The sequence below is a fragment of the Orcinus orca genome, chromosome 5, assembly GCF_937001465.1.
Source record: "Orcinus orca chromosome 5, mOrcOrc1.1, whole genome shotgun sequence".
Taxonomy (NCBI): domain Eukaryota; kingdom Metazoa; phylum Chordata; class Mammalia; order Artiodactyla; family Delphinidae; genus Orcinus; species Orcinus orca.
The window spans coordinates 4,262,616-4,288,936 of NC_064563.1; positions in this window are offsets into that span (position 1 = coordinate 4,262,616).

Genomic DNA, 26,321 nt, shown 5'->3' on the forward strand with positions numbered 1-26,321 from the left:
GCCATCCTCAAAAAATCTACAAACAATAAATGCTGGAGAGTGTGTGGAGAAAAGGGAACCCTCTTGCACTGTTGGTGGGACTGTAAATTGATACAGCCACTATGGAGAACAGTATGGAGGTTCCTTAAAAAACTAAAAATAGAACTACCATACGACCCAGCAATCCCACTACTGGGCATATACCCTGAGAAAACAATATATAATTCAAAAAGAGTCATGTACCACAATGTTCACTGCCGCTCTATTTACAATAGCCAGGACATGGAAGCAACCTAAGTGTCCATCGACAGATGAATGGATAAAGAAGATGTGGCACATATATACAATGGAATATTACTCAGCCATTGAAAGAAACGAAATTGAGTTATTTGTAGTGAGGTGGATAGACCTAGAGTCTGTCATACAGAGTGAAGTAAGTCAGAAAGAGAAAAACAAATACCATATGCTAATATATATGGAATCTAAAAAAATATATATGGAATCTAAATATATATATGGAATCTAAAAAAAATATATATGGAATCTAAATATATATGGAATATATATTTAGAATCTAAAATATGGAATCTAAAAAAAAAAATGGTTCTGAAGAATCTAGGGGCAGGACAGGAATAAATATGCAGACGTAGAGAATGGACTTGAGGACATGGAGTGGGGGAAGGGTAAGCTGGGATGAAATGAGAGAGTGGCATGGACATATATACACTACCAAATGTAAAATAGATAGCTAGTGGGAAGCAGCCGCATAGCACAGGGAGATCAGCTCGGTGCTTTGTGACCACCTAGAGGGGTGGGATAGGGAGGGTGGAAGGGGGACGCAAGAGGGAGGAGATATGGGGATATATGTATATGTATAGCTGATTCACTTTGTTATAAAGCAGAAACTAACACACCATTGTAAAGCAATTATACTCCAATAAAGATGTTAAAAAAAAGTGAAAGTAGGCAAACCCCTCTCTAAATTAAAAATGCTATCTGCAAAAAAAAAAAAAAAGACAATAAGCATTTATTGTTGCTACAGATCAGCTAGATGATTCTCCTGCACTCAGTCAACCTCACTTACTTATCAGTGAACAGCTTCACGTTGGGTCAGTGGCTCTACTAATCTTGGCTTGAGTCTCTTACATGTATGGGGATCAGCTGAACTATGCTGAGGCACCTGGGTTCTCCTCCACATGGACTGTCATCCTCCAGCAGGCCATGCTTATTCTAATGTCACTTTGGTTTCATCCTATCGGGCAGATCAAATCTACAAGATTCCACCTCTTAATGGGAGGAGTTAAAAAGCTAAGAGGTATGGATACAGACCGGGATGAAAAATTGCTAACATTTTGAAATCAAACTATTCTAGTGAGTTTATGGCCACTTTAAGGACAGTAGTCAGAGGAGCCTCTTCAAGTAGATGACATTTGTGTTAAGAATAACCTGGTTAGCATTACCCTGATACCAAAGGCAGATGAGGACACTATAAGAAAAAGGAAACTATAGATTAATATCCCTGATCAATATAGATGTAAAAGTCCTCAACAAAATAAGAGCAAACTGAATTCAAGAACATATCAGGAGGATTATACACCATGACCAAGTGGGATTTATCCCTGGAATGCAAAGGTGGTTCAACATACACAGCTCAATAAATGTGTTGCACCTCACTAATAGAATGAAAGTTAAAAATCACATGATCATCTCAATAGATGCGGAAAAAGCACTTGACAAAATACAACACGCTTACATGATAAAAACCCTCAACAGATTGGATATAGAAGAAACATATGTCAACATAATAAAGGGCATAGAGGACAAGCCCACAGCTAACATTATGCTCAATGATGAAAAACTGAAAGCTTTTCCTCTAAGATCAGGATGAAGAACTCAAGAGTGGAAGGTGGAAGAACTAAAGATATAAGATTCTAGGGTCCACAGCCGGGTTGATCCTTTTGTCAAGATCGAAAGCAATGTCACTGCTTCCACACAGAACCCCCAAACTTGTAAATGCTTACCATCTCTCAAAATCTACAGATGCGTTCAGGGTTGGATTTCCAGATGTAATCCAAGACAGAGCATTTGTTATTGCAGAAAACATTACACATTTCTAAAGTAGATCACTTCCACCCCTTCCCCAAATACCATGGGGTATTTCTTTCTATGGTAGGATTGTACAATTTTCCTAAATAGTTTCATTTGATTATTTTTTTGGTTCTATCCTCACAAAATTCTCCTTCCAGTAACTCAAAGTATAGAAAGTTCTAACTCTAGGCACCATAGAAATAGTAAAAGAAACTACAAAAGGCAGAAGGACAGGTCAAAGTAAAGCAAGCCTTGGCCCCATGTCTCCAGAATATCCCCATGGCCAGTGGTGTATTAGTTGCTTTAATACATAAGAAATGGAGTATCTAAACTAGGAGTCAGAAAGCTTGGTTTCTAAGATGTTCCCCAATCTGAAACAATCCAGCATCCTTCTAACAAATCCAACTTTCTTGTTCAAATTACTATAAGCCACTTTAAGTTGGATTCTATGACATGTAATAGAATTTTGGAAGCATGGATTTTCTGAAGCATGGGATGCTGGGGCACAATGGTTTGAATTCTCTGTACCAATCTAATGCTTGTACTTCCAAGATCCACGGAAGTGTGGATGAACATGCCATTCCCTCCTCCCTTCCTGCCTTCCCACCTGCCTGGCTCAAACTTGGGTAGGCATGGTCCTCATGCTCCCACCCTAGCTCTGCCTGAATTTCCTCTACCCCAAGCACCTGCTCCTTGGGCCAGCTCCTGGGTTTATGGTTGCCCAACTGGTCCTGTCCAGGTGGGTAAGAGTCTTGGCTAAACCCATTGTCCAGGAAATCTCATGTTTTCTTTGGAAATAAATCTTACTTGCTTATTTATTCAAATCTTTATTTTGTTTAACATACAAAATAAATCTTATTTTGGATGTTAAGTTATAATGGTAGTCTTCTTAAAATTAATATCTTGGGGGAGTTATCAGTTTTCCTGGGTCTCTCCCACATATGCAGGTTATTAAACTTTTGTTTGATTTCCTCTTGTTTAAAAAAAATGTTTTTTACATGGTGTCTCCGAAATGAATACTCATAACAAGAATATTCTACTCTGCTGGTAGGTTCCCAAAATTTCAACAGAATGTTTCAGCCAGCTGCTCTCTTTCTCTTTTGAATTCAACATCCCTCAAGCTGGGCTAAAGATATCCAATCTTTATTGGCCTTTTACAAGATGATAAAATTTAAGCTCAGATAGCCAATGGACACAGACCTGGAGGAGTCCCCCTCTTTTATCTTATTAACTCCTGCCATTCCTCTGGAATCTCAGTGTACATGTTGCCTCCCCTGGGAAGTTTCTTCCTGCTTCAAGACTGTTATTACTGCCCTGCTGTAGTTCCCATAGCAACTTCTTCTGCTTCTATTATGACCTGCTTAACAGAAATAAAATCTCTTGTCTACTTTCTGAATTTTCTCTTCTCTCTGCTAAACTCTAAGCTTCTTGAGGACACTGTTACTATATCCCCGGTACCTTAGACAGTCCCTTACCTGCTGCAGGTATTCAAAAATATTTATTGAACATTGTGTAGACATAAAATTTATCATGCTCTGTGTGTCAGGTGGTATGATAAGCATCAGGTACAGCTTGTCTTTGCCTAAACGTCCATTTCCCCTTTCTGGTAAATTCACCCTGGTATTCCTTTGGTGAAATCACTTCTCCCACGTCCTTGATTAGTGTGCTTTGGATAGGGCAGATCCCACTCTAGGCTCCTAGGAGCAGTATATGAACAAAGGCTGGTATTTTAAGCATCTCTGACCAAGATTCAGAGTAAATTTTCTGCCCAGCTCTAATTAATGAAATGGTTCTCTCATAAATATATTTCAAAGGGGGTTTTCAAGAAAATTCCTTTAAATTTCTGCCTAAGGAGAATTGTCACATAGCATGAGTCCAAAAATACTCTTTGTGGTGTTTATAAGCCAAATTTTCTAAGAGTCTGCTGGCACACCTGGCCAATCGTCAAGCCCCATCCTTCTCACCACAATGAATGGTTTGGGAATGGAAATGAGACCCAAGCTGAGGACTTAGCTAGGACTCTTGGCAAAGAAGATCCCTCTTCTCACTGAGCTGACTAAGCCTGGAGCTGCTCCTGGCCACCTCTGTCTCCCCTTGAGAAGAGCTTGCCTGAGAATTAGAATGGAAAAGCAGACTTGAAACTGGGAGGAGAATGATTCTGATGAAACCCTTCGAACACCTGGCTCTAACTATGTTTGAAGTGAGACTGGTCTTAGACTTGTTAAAATCTCTTTTTTCCTTAAGCCAGTTTGAGTTCAGTTTCTGTTATTTTCAACGGAAAAATCCTAACGAATGCCATGTGCAGTATCACATTTAATTAACATCTTCAGGTAGCAGTTATTAACTTTCTGATTTAGAGGTTTAGCAATTGGTACATAGGGGCTGTCTCCCACTATGGAACTCTCCCAAGGTCACATCCCAAGGTCACACAATTAGTAAGTGACAGAATCAAGAATCAGAATATGGTTTATCATGGCTACAAATGCCGGGTTCTAACCACTACTCACACTGCCACCCACATGGGGGGAAAATAAAACAGGGCAAATGAATCCATGACAATAACAGCTTATTAACAGAACTCAGTCTCTGGATTCGCATGGTTCCATATGCAAGATGTAGTGGGATGGAGATGGGGGAGGAGGTCTCGTATGTTTCCTTACTTGCAAAAGGGACATATTACAGACATTCATTGACAGTGAACCATGATTATTTACTTATCATAACACACCTCCCTTCTCAGTAACTTTTCATCCTTCTTGAGATTTCACAGAATCAAGCATTTCTGGAAGGCTCTTACAGATTATATTCTTATCCAATCATTTCATATGCCATGAGGGGCCCTGAAAAAGGAAAATAAATTGGTTGTTGCAGGTCACAACATGGGGAAAAAAGGGGCCAGGTCTGGAATTCTCCACCCTTCCTGCCCAGCAACATGGGCCTGTTTCCACTATGGTTCAGAATCCCTATTGGATGGGCTGGTTCTGCCCACATTGACTGAGAATTGCTAAGGAATTTCTACCATTCACTGAGGGCCAGAACCATACCAAGCACACTTAGTTACAAGTCTCTCCGCCTTATACCCTAGTCCTCCCAATGCAACTCCTAACACACTCTGGCTTTGACAAGACAGTTGGCATAAACTTAGCGGCCATCAAGTTCATTGGTTTCCAAACCGTAAAGACAAATCTCCCAAGAAATCTATTTGGGGGACTTGGAGACCCAGGGAGACAGGGGAAAGCAGGTCGACACAAGAGGGGCACAGCCGGTTTGGCCCTTCACTTGGATGCAAAGCATCTAATTCATTTGCACTGAAGCACCATGGTGTAGAGTAGATAAATACTTAAGCACTGGTGTCTGTCAGGCTTCGGTGCAAATCCTTGCTGTGTGACCTTGGGCAAGTAACTTCACGTCTCTAAGCCTCAATTTCCTGATGTGTAAAATGAAGATAACAAAGGAACTGCCTCAGAGTATTGTTGCAAGGATTAAATAATTTTCTGGCACAAAGTAAGGACTCAATACGGATTAGCCATCATTATTAGTGTGTGTGTCTACTGCACATGCATTTTGACTGATAGGCAACAAAAGGAGTGTCTGAGTTATTGGTACCCAAGAGACCACTGTTCCCTGAAATGTCTTTTAGTAACACTCTGTATTTTTACATTGTTTGCTAGAGACTTTTCCTTTCGTTAGAACCAATCGCCAAGATTCCTCAATAATCCCTTCTGTGTTTACTTTTCCCTTTCTTTACTGATAAAGCACACACTAATTGCAGTGGCTGTTTTAATACGAATGTTTTTACTTGTGGAACTGACCACAGATATACACGATTGCTAGTGAGACATTATCTGTCTGCTTACCTCCATTCTGCCCAAATTTTAAACCTTACTTATGTTCTCCTGGGCATCTTTCATGCTAATGCTTGTGGGTTTTATGTTATTCCCTTGTACCTAAGATGGTCTGATTTTCAGGAAGACCCTTCTATCCCCAATTCCTGCTCCATCCTTTGTGCGACATTGTGATTTATAAGAAGAGATATATATTTGGTCTTGAGAGGGATGAAGTTGTCTTCTGTTATGCTAAAGAGGTGACTTCTGGTCCACACTTAAGGATGGGGGCTGGTTGCCAGGAGAACCAACCATGTGATTAGAGGGTTGGAACTTTCAGTCCCACCCCCTGAAAGTGAAGATGGGTGGAGGGTGACTTAATTGCCAATGGCCATTGGTAAACCAATCAGGCCTGTGTAATGAAGCCTCCATAGAAACCCAAAGGGAAGGGGATCAGAGGGCTTCCAGGTTAGCAAACATGTGGGGACTCTGGGAGAGAGGGTGATGCACTTGGAGAGAGCAGGGGAACTCCGAGCCCTTTCCCCACACTTTGCCATATGCATCTCTCCCATCTGGATGTTCCTGGGTTACACTCATAATAAACTGCTAATCTCATGAGCAGAGTATTTCTCTGAGTTCTGTGAGCCACTCTAGCAAATTAATGGAACCCAAAGAGGGGGCTTAGCCGGTCTGTCAGAAGCACAGGTGACCTGGTATCTGAAGTGGAGTGCGCGGCAGCCTTGTAGGACTGAGCCCTTAACCTGTGGGATATAATGTGGTCTCCAGCTAGACAGCGTCAGGCCTAAGCTGAATTGTAGGACACCCAGTCAGTGTCCAAGAAGTGCTTGTTGGTGTCGGAAACTCGCCCCACCTCCCACTGGAACTGGGTACAGAACCTTTTACTTTGGTAATTTGTCTTCATACAAATACCTTAGTGGCAGGTAATACCTTATACCACTTAACAGGCGTTGCCTCTTTGATGCAAATAATCGGTTAAATAGAATCTAAAAAGGTCTTTTGACTTAGGAGATTGCTTAAGACCATGGGATATCACTGAAAATTCTATCAAGCAGAAAATAAACAACCTAAAATAGAACGCTAGAACTTCCAAAGACACAATCCTGATTATGTATGAGCAATTTTATTTAAATGATATTGATGCAGCTAGATAATGATGATGGAATTTAAGCCTCTTCAAGCACTAAGAAATACTGGTGATATATAGCATCATTCTCCCTACCCATCATTTTCACTCTCCTTTGCTGATGATTTTTGTTAAGTTGTAAATGTCTCTTCTATGTTTTTCATTCATACTATAAAATTCTTCTCTTGTGACAGTCACATGCAACTTGTTATTTTCCTAAAATGCTGTACAATTTCATTAGAACTAGAAAGGGCTTTTGGAATGTTATCAACCTGGTACTGTTCATCTGTCAGTAGATCTTGGCCTTACTAGGACAGGATTGGATTGAATAAAAAGGCTAAACTTTCTGAGTGAATGATCTAAAACTTCTGGAGGAATAGCAAAAGTGTTGGCCAAACTAAAACAGATACCTGTGGGTACAGGCAGGTGAAAGATCCTTTTACCCCATTCACTTTTAATGGCATATTATTTATTTCAGAACCTAATAAAATGGCTTCTTAGAAGTGTTACTATTTGACTTCAGAAATTTCAAAATTGTCGAATGTCCTCTTGCTCAAAAGAATGATACCACTGCCTGCTTTTTAACTTTAAAATACTTGCTTTATCTTAACATATGGTTAAAATTCAAAGAGTTTTCTGTGTGGTATTTGCTGAGCCCTTAGAGCAGGGGCTCTCAACTGGGGTCAGTTTAGCCCCCAGAGGACATCTGGAAACATTTTTGGATGTCACAGCTGGGCGTGGGTTCTATTGGCATCTACTGGGTAGAGGCTAGGGATGCTTCCAAACATCCTTCCCAGGACATATCCTCACAACAAAGAATTATCTGGCCTAAACCTAACAGTGCTGAGGTTAAGAAACCCTGCTGTAGAGCATGTCAGATCCCAAAGGTACAAGAGCCTACTCTTGTCTTGGAGTTGCTTAGGATCAACTTGAATAAGACAGTCTCTCAACGTGTGGTGCTTGTATGTGATGCATCGCATCGGTCTCTTACTCTGCATTTGTCTACCCAGCTGGACTGCAAACCCTTTGAGGCAGGGACTGTCCTTACCATTTCTTTGTCAGAGGCGATGGTTAGTGAGCTGTTCTCTGGACTTGAGGGAGAACACAACAATAAGAGCACAGTTAGCTCTCAAATGCTCAGCACACTAAGGGTTGAAAGAAGTAGAAGGTCCAAACTCATGGTTGAAAAGTACGAGTCAAAGTGTGCTCAGATAGATTTACGTTAATGTAGGTAAAGTTATATCCAGTAATTTCAAATATACTTGCCATTCTAACATGCCCATATAATAAAGGTACTCATTAGCCTTAATAATTCAGAAACACTAAATATAAATCACTTGATAAAAATTCCCCCAAAGTTACTGAATATTAAAATAACACGTTATCACCTACTACTTAGGTGGCCATATCAACCCCATCCCACACCCAGGCATTAGAAAGGAAGCAGAAAGAGGTCAGAGATGCAATCCCAAGTATTTGTTCCTTTCCTTCCTCACCTAATCCCTCCATTGCCTGATGCAGCCATAGCTCTGATGCTACAGGAACATATACTTAGCTACATTCCTGCTCCTTTCATTCTCTGTGTGGCCAGCCTCAGCTTTGGTCTCAGGAGGAGTTTTGATCAAAAAAGGAAGTGGTACTCTGCCTGGCTGTGGAGACGAAGGCATATTCCCAAATTATAGTGCATACCTTATGGCAATGATTACTCTGAAGCAACTGGTATTTCACAAGATAGAATTTTTATTTCTTGCTGGTTTGTAATGATATTAATTTTTCCCAGGGTACTTGCCTGTTTAAAGATAAAACTTATGTTAAACTGCAAACGTATATATCTTCCCATGTCATCAAAAGTTGATTATTTGTTGTTGCCTTTGGGGAAAAATAAATTTAGTTTTTATGTTAAAAAAGAAATATCAGCTGAGGATAAGCTGTTAAATCCTGAGAAAAACATCCTAAACAATACTGATGAAGGAAATTTCCTTTAAAAAAATTCAGTAAACTGAGTTAGGTCCATACTTGTCTGCATGGTTTAAAACTGAAGCCATAGGATGTTACAAAAAATGTCCTACAGTTCCATACCTCTTGAATCTCTCTGTGGTTGCTTTGTACAATAATACCACTATAAACCTGCTGGTGCTACCTTCCGCACATGCTGTGGATTTACTTATCCCTGACCAGAAATGGAAGTATTACATTGAAATAAGATAACACTGTCTTCTGAGGAGGAGATAAAATATCAAATCTCTAACTCCCTAAACAAAGAGACAGTAGAATTTCCTCTGGTCTGAGATGCTTTCACCTGGTTATATGAATGAGTTATGAGTTACATAACAAAAGTACTGTCTAAATCCGCTACAGGTCTCAGATCACACCTGTTTAATCTCCTACTTATGACTACTGATAACATATCCACCTACACATGAAGATTCCCAAGAGAACTCAAAATCTTATAATCACATGGAAAATGTCCAAAGGTAAGATAATTGTTTGTGAAGAACATGGGAAATCCCTTTAAGAGAATTAAAAAATATGCATTGAAAACAGACATTATACTCACTCAGTCTACAATGCTTGGGAACATTAACTCTTGGAAAGGAAATTAAGAAACTGAATTCCATACCAACTCAAACTTTAACATTTTAAATAATTTTATAATAAAAGAACATAGTTTTAAAATTAAATTTCAGGACTATGAACCAAATATTTAGCTTCTTATAGTTGAAGCTCAGAGGAAAGGAGAGAGAGAATGGAGCAAAAAATACATATAATTCAAGAATTAATGGCAAAAATGTTTCCAAATCTGATGAATTACATAAATATATGGATTCAAGGAGTTCAGCAAGGCCAAACAAGAGAAATACAAAGAAAACCACACCAAGGTACATCTTGGTCAAACTGTTAAATTTTAAAAACAAAGAGAAAAATCTTAAAACCAGTCAGAGAAATGATGTTACATATAACAAACAGTTCAAAATACTGCTGCCTTTTCATTAGAAACAAAGTCAGAAGAGAGTGAAATAAATCTTTGAGAGCTAAAATAAAAGGTAAACTGTCAATGCAGAATCCTATATGCAGCAAAAATATCCCTCAGAAATGAATGTCAAATAAGGATATTTCCAGACAAAACAAAACAAAGAGGTTTTATCACCAGCAGGCCCGAATGTACTACAATAAATGCTAAAGCAATTTCTTCAGGCTGAATGCAAATGATATCAAATAGAAATGTTATTTTTCAAAAAAGAATGAAGAACACTGGAAATAGTAAACGTAATGAGTAATTATAAAAAACAATTCCCCCTTAATAACTTTAAATACATACAACAGTTTAAAGCCACAATTATCTATATAGTGGGCTTTTAATATAATGTGATGTGGTACATATGAAAAATATACAATAAATGATTGGGGAAGGGGTAAATGGACATAAATGGTTACAAGTTTTTTAGCATTTTACATAAACGGATGCAACATCAACCTTAAATTGACTGTGTCAAGTTAAAGTTATTTATTCTGATCCCTAGAACAATCAACAAAATAAAATTCAGATATAGTTTAAAAATCAGTGAGTAAATCAAAAGGGAATTATAAAAATGTTCAATTAATCCAAATGAAAGTACCAGGAGAAACAGAAACAATACAGAAGAGATAAATTAAAATTAAATTATAAAATAGTAGACAAATTTAGTGATATCAATAATTAGCTTTAAATATCAATGAAATAAACACTTTAAAGAAAAATACTTCAAATGAATGTAAAAAGTGTGACCAAATTCTGTGCCTCCTACAAGATAAGTGGGAAGTAAACAGATGGAAAAATACATACCTTGAAAACAGTAAGTTTAAGAGGGTTGAAGTGACTATGCTAATATCAGATAAACTTTTGACAGAGAAAAGAAATAATGATAAATGGATCAGTTTATCAGAAAGACAAAACAATCACAAATATGTATGTCCCCAACAGCACAGCATCAAAATCCATGAAGAAAAAATGACAGAAATAAAATGGGAAATAAACAATTCCATCATCATAATTGGAGATTATAACACCTCTTCTCAGAAACTAATAGAACAACTAGATAAAAACATCAGAAAAAAAAAGAGAAGATCTGAACAACACTACTAACCACTTTGTCCCAGTTGGTATTGATAGAACACTACATCCAAAAATTGTAGAAGTCATACATTCTTTACAAAGGTACAGGCTATATTTACCAAGATAGACCACTAAAAAAAATTCAGTAAAATTCAAAGGACTAAAATCATAATGCTTATGTTCTCTGAAAATAACATTAAACTAGAAATGAATGGGAGATTGGTTCAAGATGGCAGAGTAGAAGGATGTGCTCTCACTCCTTCTTGAGATAGCACCAGAATCACAACTAACTGCTGAACAGTCATCGACAGGAAGACATTGGAACTCACCAAAAAAGATACCCCATATCCACAGACAAAGGAAAAGCCACAATGAGATGGTAGGAGGGGCACAATCACAATAAAATCAAATTGCATAACTGCTGGGTGGGTGACTCACAAACTGGAGAACACTTATACCACAGAAGTCCGCCCACTCGAGTGAAGGTTCTGAGCCCCACGTCAGGCTTCTGAACATGGGGGTCCGGCAACGGGAGGAGGAATTTCTAGAGAATCAGACTTTGGAGGCTAGTGGGATTTGATTGCAAGACTTTGAAAGGACTGGGGGAAACAGAGACTCCACTCTTGGAGGGCATACACAAAGTAGTGTGCACGTCGGGACCCAGGGGAAGGAGCAGTGACCCCAGGGGACACTGAACCAGACCTCCCTGCTAGTGTTGGAGGGTCTCCTGCAGAGGTGGGGGGTGGTTGTGTCTCACCATGAGGACAAGGACACTGGCAGCAGAAGTTCTGGGAAGTATTCCTTGGCATGAGCCCTCCCAGAGTCTGCCATAAGCCCCACCTAAGGGCCTGGGTAGGCTCCAGTGTTGGGTCGCCTCAGGCCAAACAACCAACAGGGAGGGAACCCAGCCCCACCCATCAGCAGTCAAGCAGATTAAAGTTTTACTGAGCTCTGCCCACCAGAGCAACAGCCAGCTCTACCCTCCACCAGTCCTTCCCATCAGGAAACTTGCACAAGCCTCTTATACAGTCTCATCCACCAGAGGGCAGACAGCAGAAGCAAGAAGAACTACAGTCCTGCAGCCTGTGGAACAAAAACCACATTCATAGAAAGTTAGACAAGATGAAAACGCAGAGGACTATGTACCAGATGAAAGAACAAGATAAAGCCTCAGAAAAAAAGTAAATGAAGGTGGAGATAGGCAACCTTACAGAAAAAGAATTCAGAATAATGATAGTAAAGATGATCCAGGACCTCGGAAAAAGAATGGAGGCAAAATTCGAGAAGATTCAAGAAATGTTTAACAAAGACCTAGAAGAATCAAAGAACAAACCAACAGAGATGAACAATACAATAACTGAAATGAAAAATACACTAGAAGGACTCAATAGCAGAATAACTGAGGCAGAAGAACAGATAAGTGACTTGGAAGACAGAATGGCGGAAATCACTGCTGCAGAACAGAATAATAAAAAAAAAAGAATGAAAAGAAATAAAGACAGCCTAAGAGACCTCTGGGACAACATTAAACACAAAAACATTTGCATTACAGGGGTCCCAAAAGGAGAAGAGAAAGAGAAACGACCAGAGAAAATATTTGAAGAGATTATACTTGAAAACTTCCCTAACGTGGGAAAGGAAATAACCACCAAAGTCCAGGAAGCACAGAGAGTCCCATACAGGAAAAACCCAAGGAGAAAAACGCTGAGACACATAGTAATCAAATTGGCAAACATTAAAGAGAAAGAAAATTTACTGAAAACAGCAAGGGAAAAACGACAAATAACACACAAGGGAACTCCCATAAGGTTAACAGCTGATTTCTCATCAGAAACTACAAGCCAGAAGGGAGTGGTATGACATATTTAAGTTGATGAAAGGAAAGAACCTACTACCAAGATTACTCTACCTGGCAAGGATCTCATTCAGATTCGATGGAGAAATCAAAAGCTTTACAGAAAAGCAAAAGCTAAGAGAATTCAGCACCACCAAACCAGCTTTACAACAAATGCTAAGGGAACTTCTCTAAGTGGGAAACACAAGAGAAGAAAAGGACGTACAAAAACAAACCCAAAACAATTAAGAAAATGGTAAAAGTAACATACATATGTATAACATACATATCTAATTACCTTAATCGTGAATGGATTAAATGCTCCAACCAAAAGACACAGGCTTGCTGAATGGATACAAAAACAAGACGCATATATATGCTGTCTACAAGAGACCCACTTCAGACCTAGGGACACATACAGACTGAAAGTGAGGGGATGGAAGAAGATATTCCATGCAAATGGAAATCAAAAGAAAGCTGGAGTAGCAATACTCATATCAGATAAAATAGACTTTAAAATAAAGAATGTTACAAGAGACAAGGAAGGACACTACATAAAGATCAAGGGATCAATCCAAGAAGAAGATATTAACAATTATAAATATATATGCACCCAACATAGGACCACCACAATACATAAGGCAACTGCTAACAGCTATGAAAGAGGAAATCAACAGTAACACAATAATACTGGGGGACTTCAACACCTCACTCACACCAACAACCAGATCATCCAAACAGAAAATTAATAAGGAAACACAAGCTTTAAATGGCACAACAGACCAGATAGATTTAATTGATACTTATAGGACATTCCATCCAAAAACAGAAGATTACACTTTCTTCTCAAGTGCGCATGGAACATTCTCCAGGATAGATCACATCTTGGGTCACAAATCAAGCCCTGATAAATTTAAGAAAATTGAAATCATATCAAGCATCTTTTCTGACTACAACGCTATGAAACTAGAAACCAATTACAGGGAAAAAAACGTAAAAATACACAAACACATGGAGGTTAAAGAATACGTCACTAAATAACCAAGAGATCACTGAAGAAATCAAAGAGGAAATCAAAAAATACCTAGAGACAAATGACAATGAAAACACCATGATCCAAAACCTATGGGATCCAGGAAAAGCAGTTCTAAGAGGGAAGTTTATAGCTATACAATCCTACCTCAAGAAACAAGAAAAATCTCAAGTAAACAATCTAACCTTACACCTAGAGGAACTAGAGAAAGAAGAACAAACAAAACCCAAAGTTAGCAGAAGGAAAGAAACCATAAAGATCAGAGCAGAAATAAATGAAATAGAAACAAAGAAAACAATAGCAAAGATCAATAAAACTAAAAGCTGGTTCTTTGAGAAGATAAACAAAATTGATAAACCATTAGCCAGACTCATCAAGAAAAAGAGGAAGAGGACCCAAATCAATGAAATTAGAAATGAAAAAGGAGAAGTTACAACAGACACCACAGAAATACAAAGCATCCTAAGAGACTACTGTAAGCAACTCTCTGCCAATAAAATGCACAACCTGGAAGAAATGGACAAATTCTTAGAAAGGTATAACCTTCTAAGACTGAACCAGGAAGAAATACAAAATATGAACAGACCAATCACAAGGAATGAAATTGAAACTGTGATTAAAAATTTTCCGACAAAAGTGAATTCACAGGTGAATTCTATCAAACATTTACAGAAGAGTTAACACTCATCCTTCTCAAACTCTTCCAAAACACTGCAAAGGAACACGCCCAAACTCATTCTATGAGGCCACCATCACCCTGATACCAAAACCAGACACAGATACTACAAAAAAAGGAAATTACAGAACAATATCACTGATGAATATTGATGAAAATCCTCAACAAAATACTAGCAAATCGAATCCAACAGCACATTGAAAGGATCATACACCATGATCAAGTCGTATTTATCCCAGGGATGCAAGGATTCTTCAATATACACAAATCAATCAATGTGATACACCATATTAACAAACTGAAGAATAAAAACCATATGATCATCTCAATAGATACAGAAAAAGCTTTTGACAAAATTCAACACCCATTTATTATAAAAATTCTCCAGAAAGTGGGCATAGAGGGAACCTACCTCAACATAATAAAGGCCACATACCACAAACCCACAGCAAACATCATTCTCAACAGTGAAAAATTGAAAGCATTTCCTCTAAGATCAGCAACAAGACAAGGATATCCACTCTCATCACTATTATTCAACATAGTTTTGGAAGTCCTAGCAATGGCAATTAGAAGAGAAAAAGAAATAAAAGGAATATAAATTGGAAAAGAAGAAGCAAAACTGTCACTCTTTGCAGATGACATGATACTATACATAGAGAATCCTAAAGATGCCACCAGAAAACTACTAGACCTAATCAATGAATTTGGTAAAGTTGCAGGATACAAAATTAATGCACAGAAATCTCTTACATTCTTATACATTAATGATGAAAACTCTGAAAGAGAAATTAAGGAAACACTCCTATTTACCATTGCAACAAAAAGAATACAATACCTAGGAATAAACCTACCTGAGAAGGTAAAAGACCTGTACTCAGAAAACTATAAGATACTGATGAAAGCAATCAAAGATGATGCAAACAGATGGAGAGATATACCATGTTCTTGGATTGGAAGAATCAATATTGTGAAAATGACTATACTACCCAAAGCAATCTACAGTTTCAATGCAATCCCTATCAAATTACCAATGGCTTTTTTTACAGAACTAGAACAAAAAATCTGAAAATTTGTATGGAGACACAAAAGACCCTGAATAGCAAAAGCAGTCTTGAGGGAAAAAAACGGAGCTAGAGGAATTAGACTCCCTGACTTCAGACTATACTACAAAACTACAGTAATCAAGAAAATATGGTACTGACACAAAAACAGACATACAGATCAATGGAACAGGATAGAAAGCCCAGAGACAAACCCACAGACCTATGGTCAACTAATCTATGACAAAGGAGGTAAGGATATACACCACTTCAATAAGTGGTGCTGGGAAAACTGGACAGCTACATGTAAAAGGACGAAATTAGAACACTCCCTAACACCATACACAAAAAGAAACTCAAAATTGATTAAAGACCTAAGTGTAAGACTGGACACTATAAAACTCTTAGAGGAAAACATAGGAAGAACACTCTTTGACATAAATCACAGCAAGATCTTTTTTGATCCACCTCTTCAGTAATGAAAATAAAAACAAAAAAAAACAAATAGGACCTAATGAAACTTAAAAGCTTTTGCAAAGCAAACAAGATGAAAAGACAACCCTCAGAATGGGAGAAAATATTTGCAAACGAATCAGCAAAGGATTAATCTCCAAAATAGACAAACAGCTCATGAAGCTCAATATTAAAAAAACAAACAACCCAATCCAAAAATGGGCAGAAGACCTAAACAGACATTTCTCCAAAGAAGACATACAGATTGCCAAGAGGCACATGAAAAGATGCTCAACATCACTAATTATTAGAGAAATGAAATGGGCATCATTAGAAAATGGGCATCATTAGAAATGAATTAGAAATGAAATGGGCATCATTAGAAAATCTACAAACAACAAATGCTTGAGAGGGTGTGGAGAAAAGGGAACCCTCTTGCACTGTTGGTGGGAATGTAAATTGATACAGCCACTCTGGAGAACAATATGGAGGTTCCTTAAAAATCTCAAAATAGAATTACCATATGTACCAGCAATCCCACTACTGGGCATATACCCTGAGAAAACCATAATTCAAAAAGACACATGCACCCCAATGTTCACTGCAGCACTATTTACAATAGCCAGGTCATGGAAGCAACCTAAATGCCCATCGACAGATGAACGGTTAAAGAAGATGTGGTACACATATACGATGGAATATTACTCAGCCATTAAAAGGAATGAAATTGGGTCCTTTGTAGAGACATGGATGAATCTAGAGACTGTCATACAGGGTTGAGTAAGTCAGGAAGAGAAAAACAAATATTGTATATTAAAGCATATATGTGGAACCTAGAAAAATGGTACAGATGAACCGGTTTGCATGGCAGAAATTGAGACACAGATGTAGAGAACAAACGTATGGACACCAAGGGGGGAAGCAGCAGAAGGGGGCGGTGGTGGTGAGATGAATTGGGAGATTGGGCTTGACATATATACACTAATATGTATAAAACGGATAACTAATAAGAACCTGCTGTATAAAAAAATAAATAAAATAGGGCTTCCCTGGTGGCGCAGTGGTTGAGAGTCTGCCTACCGATGCAGGGGATGCGGGTTTGTGCCCCGGTCCGGGAAGATCCCACATGCCGCGGAGCGGCTGGGCCCGTGAGCCATGGCTGCTGAGCCTCCGCGTCCGGAGCCTGTGCTCCACAACGGGAGAGGCCACAACAGTGAGAGGCCCGTGTACCGAAAAAAAAAAACTCCAGTGCAACGAAGTTGTTCTGACCAAGGATACGGACTCAACTGCACAAGGCTCACAAAGGCTGACATATACAGTTTCCATACCAATTAATTCATTTGCAGTGAGCTACATATCTGTCAGGGAAAAGCGGTGGGTTGCCCATCTATAATCAGAAACTTCTTGCGCAGCGTGGGAACAGAAGAGGCACAATCAGTCATATAATTTGGATGTCGAATGGCCGACATCCACAGAGTAGACTAGAGTCAGATCTGGGCCGGGTCTTTACTGTAATAAAAGTGTCATGTCTGCCATATTATGGTGCAGTTAAATTTCTTTCTCCTACATTTTAGGCTTTCTCACTTCCTCCTTCTTGTCTGTAGTAATTAAACTAAAAATATTCCATAACCTGACTTGAGAGACAGTCAACACTCTGTTCCCCTGAAGATATCAAACAGAATGATGAAACCAGTGAAGCAGAAATAAATGAAGCCCTTTCACCCTTAGGATACCAGGAAGCCCTTGCCCTGGACTTGTGAGAATTTCAGTTCCCTGGGCTCTTTTATGCTGGACTGCTAAAATCTAAAGCATCACTATTTATCCACTAGCACTACGAAGTGGAGTCAGAATCTGATTGTGTAATTAGATATGAGCAGGCCATCCAAATGCATCATGGATGTAACAAACAGAATAAGATTATTCAGAAAGGACACGAAGAATATTCAGAAAGGACACGAAGAACAGTGTAGAGCATGTGTGTAGAGTATGTTTGGGGCGAAAATGGATAGTTTTGAGGGGGGATGTGGTGATATTTTTATTTCTGAAAATAACTCATCCCTTGCCAAGTTCGGGACTATGCTTTAAAATAATGTTTTTTGCTCGCATAAAAACATAGATAAGTTTCATCTGCATGTTGAGCTAAACACAAAATAGGACATACCGTATTATTCCGTTTCTATGAAATTTAAAATTCGATAAAATTATTTGATGGAGCTAGAGGTTAGATTAGCAGTCACTTTTGAAGGAAAGTACTGACGGGGCAGAGAGCAGGAGGGAGCCACCTGTGGTGCAGGAAATGTCCTCGGCTTCAATACGAGTGGTCACATGGGTGTATACATCAAGCTATGAACTTAAGAATTGTGCACTTTTATTGCATATAAGCTATACCTTGAAAGGAAGTAAAAAGTGAATAAAAGGTTTAATCTGTTCTTGTGTATCATGTATAATTTACAAATTTAAAGGAAATAACAAGCTCTATGTAAAATTTAGGGTAAAGGCTTATACTGTGTTTATAACAATCAGAGTCTTAGAATCACAGAATGATGATTCCCTAGATTATTCATCAGGTGACTGGAATTGGTTGATTTCCCACTATATGGTAGCATTTTGTATGTAACTTATTTGAAACGTCACAGTTATCGTCTTCAATTTACAGTGAAAAGAAAAAAGAAAGAAAGAATAAGCCCTACAATGGTTGGTAGGTGGCAGGACGGAGATTTAGCCTCAGACTGGCCGTCTCCACGTCATTCTGTTCTCTTCGCTCCACACTCCACAGTTCTACTTTGCTGGAATCCACTCATATGCCACTGATTCCCCTTCCTATAAAGAGGGGGTTCTTCCAGATGTCCAGAAAATGGGGTCAGACACATTCACATAAACCAATCACCCTCCTTTTGAAACCAAAAGCACTTGTTTGAGACGATAATATGTATTAGCAGAGAAGTTAGTATCCCACATGGTGTGATTTGAGGGATGCCAGAAAATATCACCATCTAAAAAACTCATCCCAATCCCTGGCCACTGCCTGCCTGTCATGACATCCTAAACACAACTTGCAAAATCAATTAACTCCTTGGGATCTTATAGGTGTGTGTGTGTGTGTGTGTGTGTGTGTGTGTGTGTGTGTGTGTGTGTGTGTGTGTGTGTGTGTGTGTGTGTGTATGTATGAGGGGGTACTTTCAGAGTTGTCCTTATTAAAATTCAAATATTTCTGCTGTGTCTAGAAATGAGAAAGAAGAAATATGACAGGGGAATTACCACAGCCAAGCTTTGTTCTTGATAAACTTACCCACGACCATCTTTCCGTGTTTATCTAAATACCACCAGTGAAATAATTCTGGTGGTTCACCTCCCATATTATACCTTCAATTTCTGCAGCAATAGTGTGTACTGTTACTTCAGCTATGAGAATGAGGCTATAATGGTCTTGACACTGCATTACCAGCAGTTCATTGATAAGTTTTTATTGAGCAACTACTTTGTATGCCTAGAGCTATGCTTGACGTCTGTGAATCAGTAGCCAAGATAGCAGAGCTGTCCCCCCTGCACCAAAGAGCTTACATCCTAGTGGGGCTAGTAACCAAATAAAAAACAGTAATCACAAAGCAGTAATTATGAAATCACAGAAAATTTTAAATTACCGCACTTACAAAATTGAAATTAGTGCTGTGAGGGAAACAGATTGCTGAGATTTTTTTCAAAACGGAAAGAGTCCTACTTTAGACAGAATGACTTTAAATGGAGATTTCAAAGATGAATATAAACGAGACACGTGAAGAATGAAGGGAAGACTGCCAGGCAACTGTAGAGACCCGGATGAGCCTTGCTGGATGAGGTTAGCCACCCCCCACGTCCTACCCCTCTCTTAGCTGCATCCATCTTATTATGTAACTGAAGTCAACTGCTTTTCTATTTCACAGATGTGAAATTTACTAAACAATACTTTCTCCAAACTCAATCATTTTAAGTTCGTTCTCTTCTTCTGGATGTTCTCCACAATTACCGTTCTCCAAATTTCTTCTAAATAAAATGTCCATAACTGATGCAATTTAAAAGGAAGCAGGTGGCACTGGTAGTGTTTTGAGAAAAGAGAAATAAACGTGGCAAAAAAACGGGAGGGAAAACATCATTGAACAGCAAAGAGAACGGGGGTGGATTCAGGCCCAAGAAGTGAGGCGAGTGAAAGAGAAATACAGAGATAACGATGGTGTCGGCTCCAGGGATGAGCAGGAACAGAGGGGCACTGGCAGTATCAGAGACATTCATGGGATACCTCAGTTAGAGTGATGCCTCACAGGAAAGCCAAAATCACACAATGACAACAGACACTTTGATAGGGTTATGTACCAAGGGGAAAGAGACAGAGGGAAAAGACTGGGGGAAGAGAGAGTCCCACTGATTTTGCTTTAAAAGGTAGAAATGTAAGAGTTATGTTTGAGATTATTATGGGTTTATAAGATGTAAGTGTTTCTACCACTAACATCAGTGCTCCCTGGATCCTTCACCGACTTTTAACTAGTATCCTGTCCAATCGCCCTATAAAATTCTCTCTGGGCAAAATGCTGGGCTGGGCAATTCTCACCTGGGATTTCTCATGTGGCAGCAGTGGATCACTTCTGGAGCTGTGGTCTTCTTAGGGCTCCACTGAGCCGGACGCCCAAGAAGGTCCACCCACGTGGCTGGCAGTTACACTAGCTACTAACTGGGGCTGAGCTGGGCTGTCCGCCAGGGGGCCTGTGCGTCCTCTCCAGTGCGGCAGTCTCAACATGGTTACTAACCCATCTTACGTGGCAGCTGGCTCTCACGAGTCCTCTGAGTTTCCAGATGTAGGGCAATACAACCCAACTGTCCATAACTGGGAAACGGCTCTGATTTTTTAAAAAGGGGGAGGGGAGTGGGATGGGATGGAGGATGAATGCACTTCTGCGTCAAATGCAGAGGACAGGCTGCAGTGTCAAACTGGGTATATATATATATATATATATATATATATATATATATTTTTTTTTTTTTTTTTGCGGTACGCGGGCCTCTCACTGTTGTGGCCTCTCCCGTTGCGGAGCACAGGCTCCGGACGCGCAGGCTCAGCAGCCATGGCTCACGGGCCCAGCCGCTCCGCGGCATGTGGCATCTTCCCAGACCTGGGCACGAACCCACGTCCCCTGCATCGGCAAGCGGACTCTCAACAACTGCGCCACCAGGGAAGCCCCAAACTGGGTACATTTTATAGAAAGCACAGGGGAATCCACCCTCTCTAAGGTTTCAAAATACCTGAACCAGGAAGCACAAGATTCATATTCATATTAAAAGGAAAAATAGATAGCTACGCCTAGTTGTTTGACTGGAAAGGCTTTTACGTGTCAATAAAATGCTGGTTTGTCAACATTCTGTGGCACGTAGGCCCATAAAGAACAGTTGCTGAAAAGTCTTTGCACATTTAGATGAAAATAAAATTGCTGAATAAGAGCTACATTGTACATAGGTCTAAACTTGAATCGCTAGAGGGAGGTTTATATGAGCGTTTTTAGTGACAAGCACTGAGAATATACCTGTCTCTGGTTCAGTGCTTATTGAAGGGTCAAGTTTTTATGAGCAAATGTATTTGACTGAGCTGTGTGTGTTTTCTAAAGGATTGCTTTCTACTTTAAACTACATTAAATTCACAACTAAAAGCCAAAGTTATCTGCTGAAAAACAATATGCTGGTGAGAAAGTAGACAAGTCATTTAATGTTTTATTTTTAAAAACATTATTTCTGTCCACAGTGTCAAAAATACACATGCAAACCAGGGGCTTTGCAAGCTTTGGTGAGAGAGTAACTCACAGCTTCAAACTGTCCCTGATCTCAATCCACAGCCCAGAGACTTGGAAAATCCTCACTTGACATTGTTTTGGGACACCAGGTGAACAAGGCAATTGTAAAATAAAGAGTTAGAAACATATAAAAATAACCCCTATACAATGTTGCCCTTTATCCACAGAGACAGACCACTCTGGGGATCTCGGAGTCAGGCATGTGCCCTGTCCCGGCTCCTGGCTGTGGGTCTCCCCGAGCATCCTGTCCTCCACACGATCCAGGAAGAGGCTGCAGAACCTGCGGAATTCACCAGGTAGGCGTCTGGGATCTCTGGATCTAGCAGTGAGTTCACAAAGACGTCCAAGGTGTGTAATCCTTAGAGGAGAGTTTCTGCCATCTTCCTGAGCTGCCAATGCTGGAACCTTAGTGAGCCAGCTTATAAACCACAGCAAACTGTGCCCACCTAAGCAGCCTCATGAGAAAATGGGTCAATGTTAGAAGCTGACTTAATATGCATGTGAGTGATGAAATTTACATTGTTGATTACACCTGAAATTCCTCTAAAACTGTAAAAGGCAGCGGACCTGGAATTAGAGACCACAAACCTGGGACTTCATCTCTTTTCTTAGCTATGATCTTGGGCAAATCAAGACCCTTCTCTGTCCTTGTTTCTTGTCATAGGGTAGATGATTTTTTTTCTTTTTATTTATTTATTTATTTATTTTTGGCTGTGTTGTGTCTTCGTTTCTGTGCGAGGGCTTTCTCCAGTTGCGGCAAGTGGGGGCCACTCTTCATCGCGGTGCGCGGACCTCTCACTATCGTGGCCACTCTTGTTGCATAGCACAGGCTCCAGACGCGCAGGCTCAGCAGTTGTGGCTCACAGGCCCAGTTGCTCCATGGCATGTGGGATCTTCCCAGACCAGGGCTCGAACCCATGTCCCCTGCATCGGCAGGCAGATTCTCAACCACTGCGCCACCAGGGAAGCCCCCCCACCCCCGCTTTTCTTTTTTCTTTTTTGACAGTAAGAAGGAGAAAACAGCAGCCTGGCTGTCAGCTTGAAGAAACATCTTTTGCTTAAGAAGCTAGGAGCTTTGGAATAAGGCATTAAAAAATATACTGTACGTTAGCCCAGAAAGAGCAGTGGAAGCAATTATTCCAATGCCATGAAAGACTTCAGGATGTCACATTTTTTCCATTCTACCTATACAAATAGGACTGAGAAAGTGAGCTGGAAATTCAGAGTAGGTAAAAATGACACGGATAAGGTAAAACTAACAATTTTCAAGCATTCTGCAATCATTGTCTTCTGTAATGAACAAATTTTGTTCAGTTTTATTTTAGCAGGCATAATTTTCGAGTATTTCCACAAACTTTTGACTAACAATTATCAATATTTTAAAACATTTTTTCAACTAAGAATTTTCAAACTAATTTTCAAGCCTTTAATAGTCATTGTAGCCTTTAATCCACAAATCATGCTTCTTGTGTGCACTGGTTGCCATTGTGCATTGAGAAAACACATGAGTTAATTACATGCTGACATTCAGTAGATCAAAACAGTCATTTAACTCTTCCAAAGTGTGCGTTTTACTTTGCTATTCTTCATTTTTCAAATTGCTGATTTCACTTGAAGATATGGATACAATGACAGGGAGCCTCTTTTGGCCTTTTATTCGTTATTTATAATTTTGTGTTTGATTTTTCTGCGATGAAGTTTTCCTCCACTGCTTTGTGACTTGCCCTGGGTTAGGGGGGGAAGCATAATTGCCAGACTGGAGTCTCAGGAGGAAGAGAGAAACTCTAGAGATAGAGCCCCTTATGGAGAAGTTGGCAGCTGCAGGACTAGGCCAATAGCTGCCAGATTCTCTTATTTCTCGGAGAAGGTGGAGATCTGGAATTTTACATAAAATCTCCAAAGCTGGTGGAAGGGCAATTTTTTTAAAATCTCAGATTATTTGAGATATGGATTTAATTTAATTTTTAACAATATGAGTAAACCTGAATTCCTTTTCATTAATTCCAGGTGTAATCGTGGCAACGACCTAATGACACTAGAAAATCAGCCAAAAGCTGCAGGCAGGGACTCATTTCGAAAGGCAATTCTTTAAACAGTATTTTCTCTTTCAATACCTGATACCACAGCAACTAGTGACTCCTAGGTTTAAATAAATATCCAGTTGAATAGAATCGCCATGTCTTGATTTTCTCTTCTATTTAGAGTGCCAATTTGTACATATTCACATTCATAGTATTTAACAATGTCACAGAATAAGCTCAAATTTTAGGAGCAAAATATTTAACAGAAATGAAACTCTCCAGTGTATAGAAATAATCATAAGCTATCACTCTGACCTGAACACCAAATCAAAATTTCCAAATTCCTTGAGAATGTGACTTGATGATTTGAGTGGTAATGACCTGGAAAAGGGAACAAATGCCATAGAAATGACTGCTGGGGTCCAGGACCCCGGAATGGAAATGTGTGTCAGAAGCACCACCAGATGGCAGAAGAGGAGAAAGAATCCCAAACGCTGGGGCGATGATCAGCTTCCGTGCCAGAGGGTGACAACGTTTAAAATAAATATTTGTCTGCTAAGCCCTCCGCATAATACCCCCTCCCCTCTCCCTGTTGTGCGGGCGTATGCGGTCTCCAACATAAAGTCAAGGTTCAGGGCATCCTGCAAAAATCTCCTCAGTGGACACAGGACACATCTCTTCACTGATTTGTCTTGTGGAAAACAAACACCAGGAGGTATCAGTCTCATAGTCCCGGGTTCCTCCGGGCTGCCAGGCGGTCCTGGCCCCCGGCACCTACAGGAGGATGGCCTAGGTGCTCGGGGCTGCAGGTGCCCCATTTCCTCTTATTTTAAAGCAAAGGGATCAAATCCTAGATAGTGCTTAAGAGCTTATCGTTTTAAAGTGAACCAAGGGAGTTTTCTGAATATTTTTCTAACTTTTTCCTCTTTTTACGCCATATTTCCCAAGGCCTGTGCTGCCAACCAAGATGCGTGAATCAGTGGTCCTGATGCAGGGCTGCCATGCCGGCCACCTCCAGGGGTGCCTCTGTCACACAGCCTGCACTGAGCTTCCCCAGGAACTGATCTCAGCTGCCCCTGCCCTGCTGAACTCAGGCCAGGTAATTTAGCGAGCCACACATTCTCCGAAAGCCTTTAAAACAACCCCAAATTGCAATTCCTTTACAACTTGCCTGGGCAAGTTTTTCAAAAAGCATGGTTGTGTCTGTGCATGTGTACGGGAGATAGATACACTGCATGACACTGACTTATGAAGTCAGAGTCTCTGAGTTCTTTCTTTATCCCTTACTTAGCTGTGTGACTTAAAGCAAATTACTGAAATCCTCTGTGCCTCAACTGTGTCCTCTACCAAGTGCAGTTAATCATCATTTCTATCATGAAAGTTATGGTGAGCAGGTCACTCGAAGACAATCCTAGGCACCAACCCTTTGGCAGTCTTACCTAATGAAATGGTAAAGCACATTTTTAAAAGCACTTATACTCCTTATTAACTATACGAAATCATTTTTATAATATTTAAGAGAGGGCTTCCCTGGTGGCGCAGTGGTTAAGAGTCCACCTGCCAATGCAGGGTACACGGGTTCAGGCCCTGGTCCGGGAAGATCCCACGTGCCGCGGAGCAGCTGGGCCTGTGCGCCACAACTGCTGAGCCTGTGCTCTGGGGCCCACGAGCCACAACCACTGAATCTGTGTGCCACAGCTGCTGAGGCCCTCATGCCTGTAGCCCACGCTCCACAACGGGAGGGGCCACTGCAATAAGAAGCCCGCGCACCGCAATGGAGAGCAGCCCCCGCTCGCCACAACTGGAGGGCGCCCGTGCGCAGCAACGAGGACCCAACACAGCCAAAAATAAATTAATTAATTTAAAAAATATATTTAAGAGAGTTTTATCATTTTATTGTCAAAGTGATTAATATTAATTTCAGTTCAGTTTTTCTTTTGTGTTTGGAGCCAATATATTTTTGCCAAATCTCAACCCTTTTTATAATCTGTTGCAGAGCCATGAGCCCTAGACTTTATTGCTATAGGGGTAACCGAAAATACATCTCTTACAGTGAAGTTTAAATGAGATAGTACACATGAAATGCTTCAAACCGTGCAGACCCATAAAAAGCATTTGACAAATGTCAGCTGGGATTGTTCATCATCTTGACTGTATAACTATCCAGACACACAAGCAAAGAACAACTATAGCTGGGATGTTGGCTGGCTAGCTAATGGCTCTCTACCCTGGCTGCATATTTGAGTCATCCACAGATTTAAACATCCTGAGGCCCAGGCCACTTACCTTATGATAGGCTGTCCGGGGGTGTGGGGAGGAT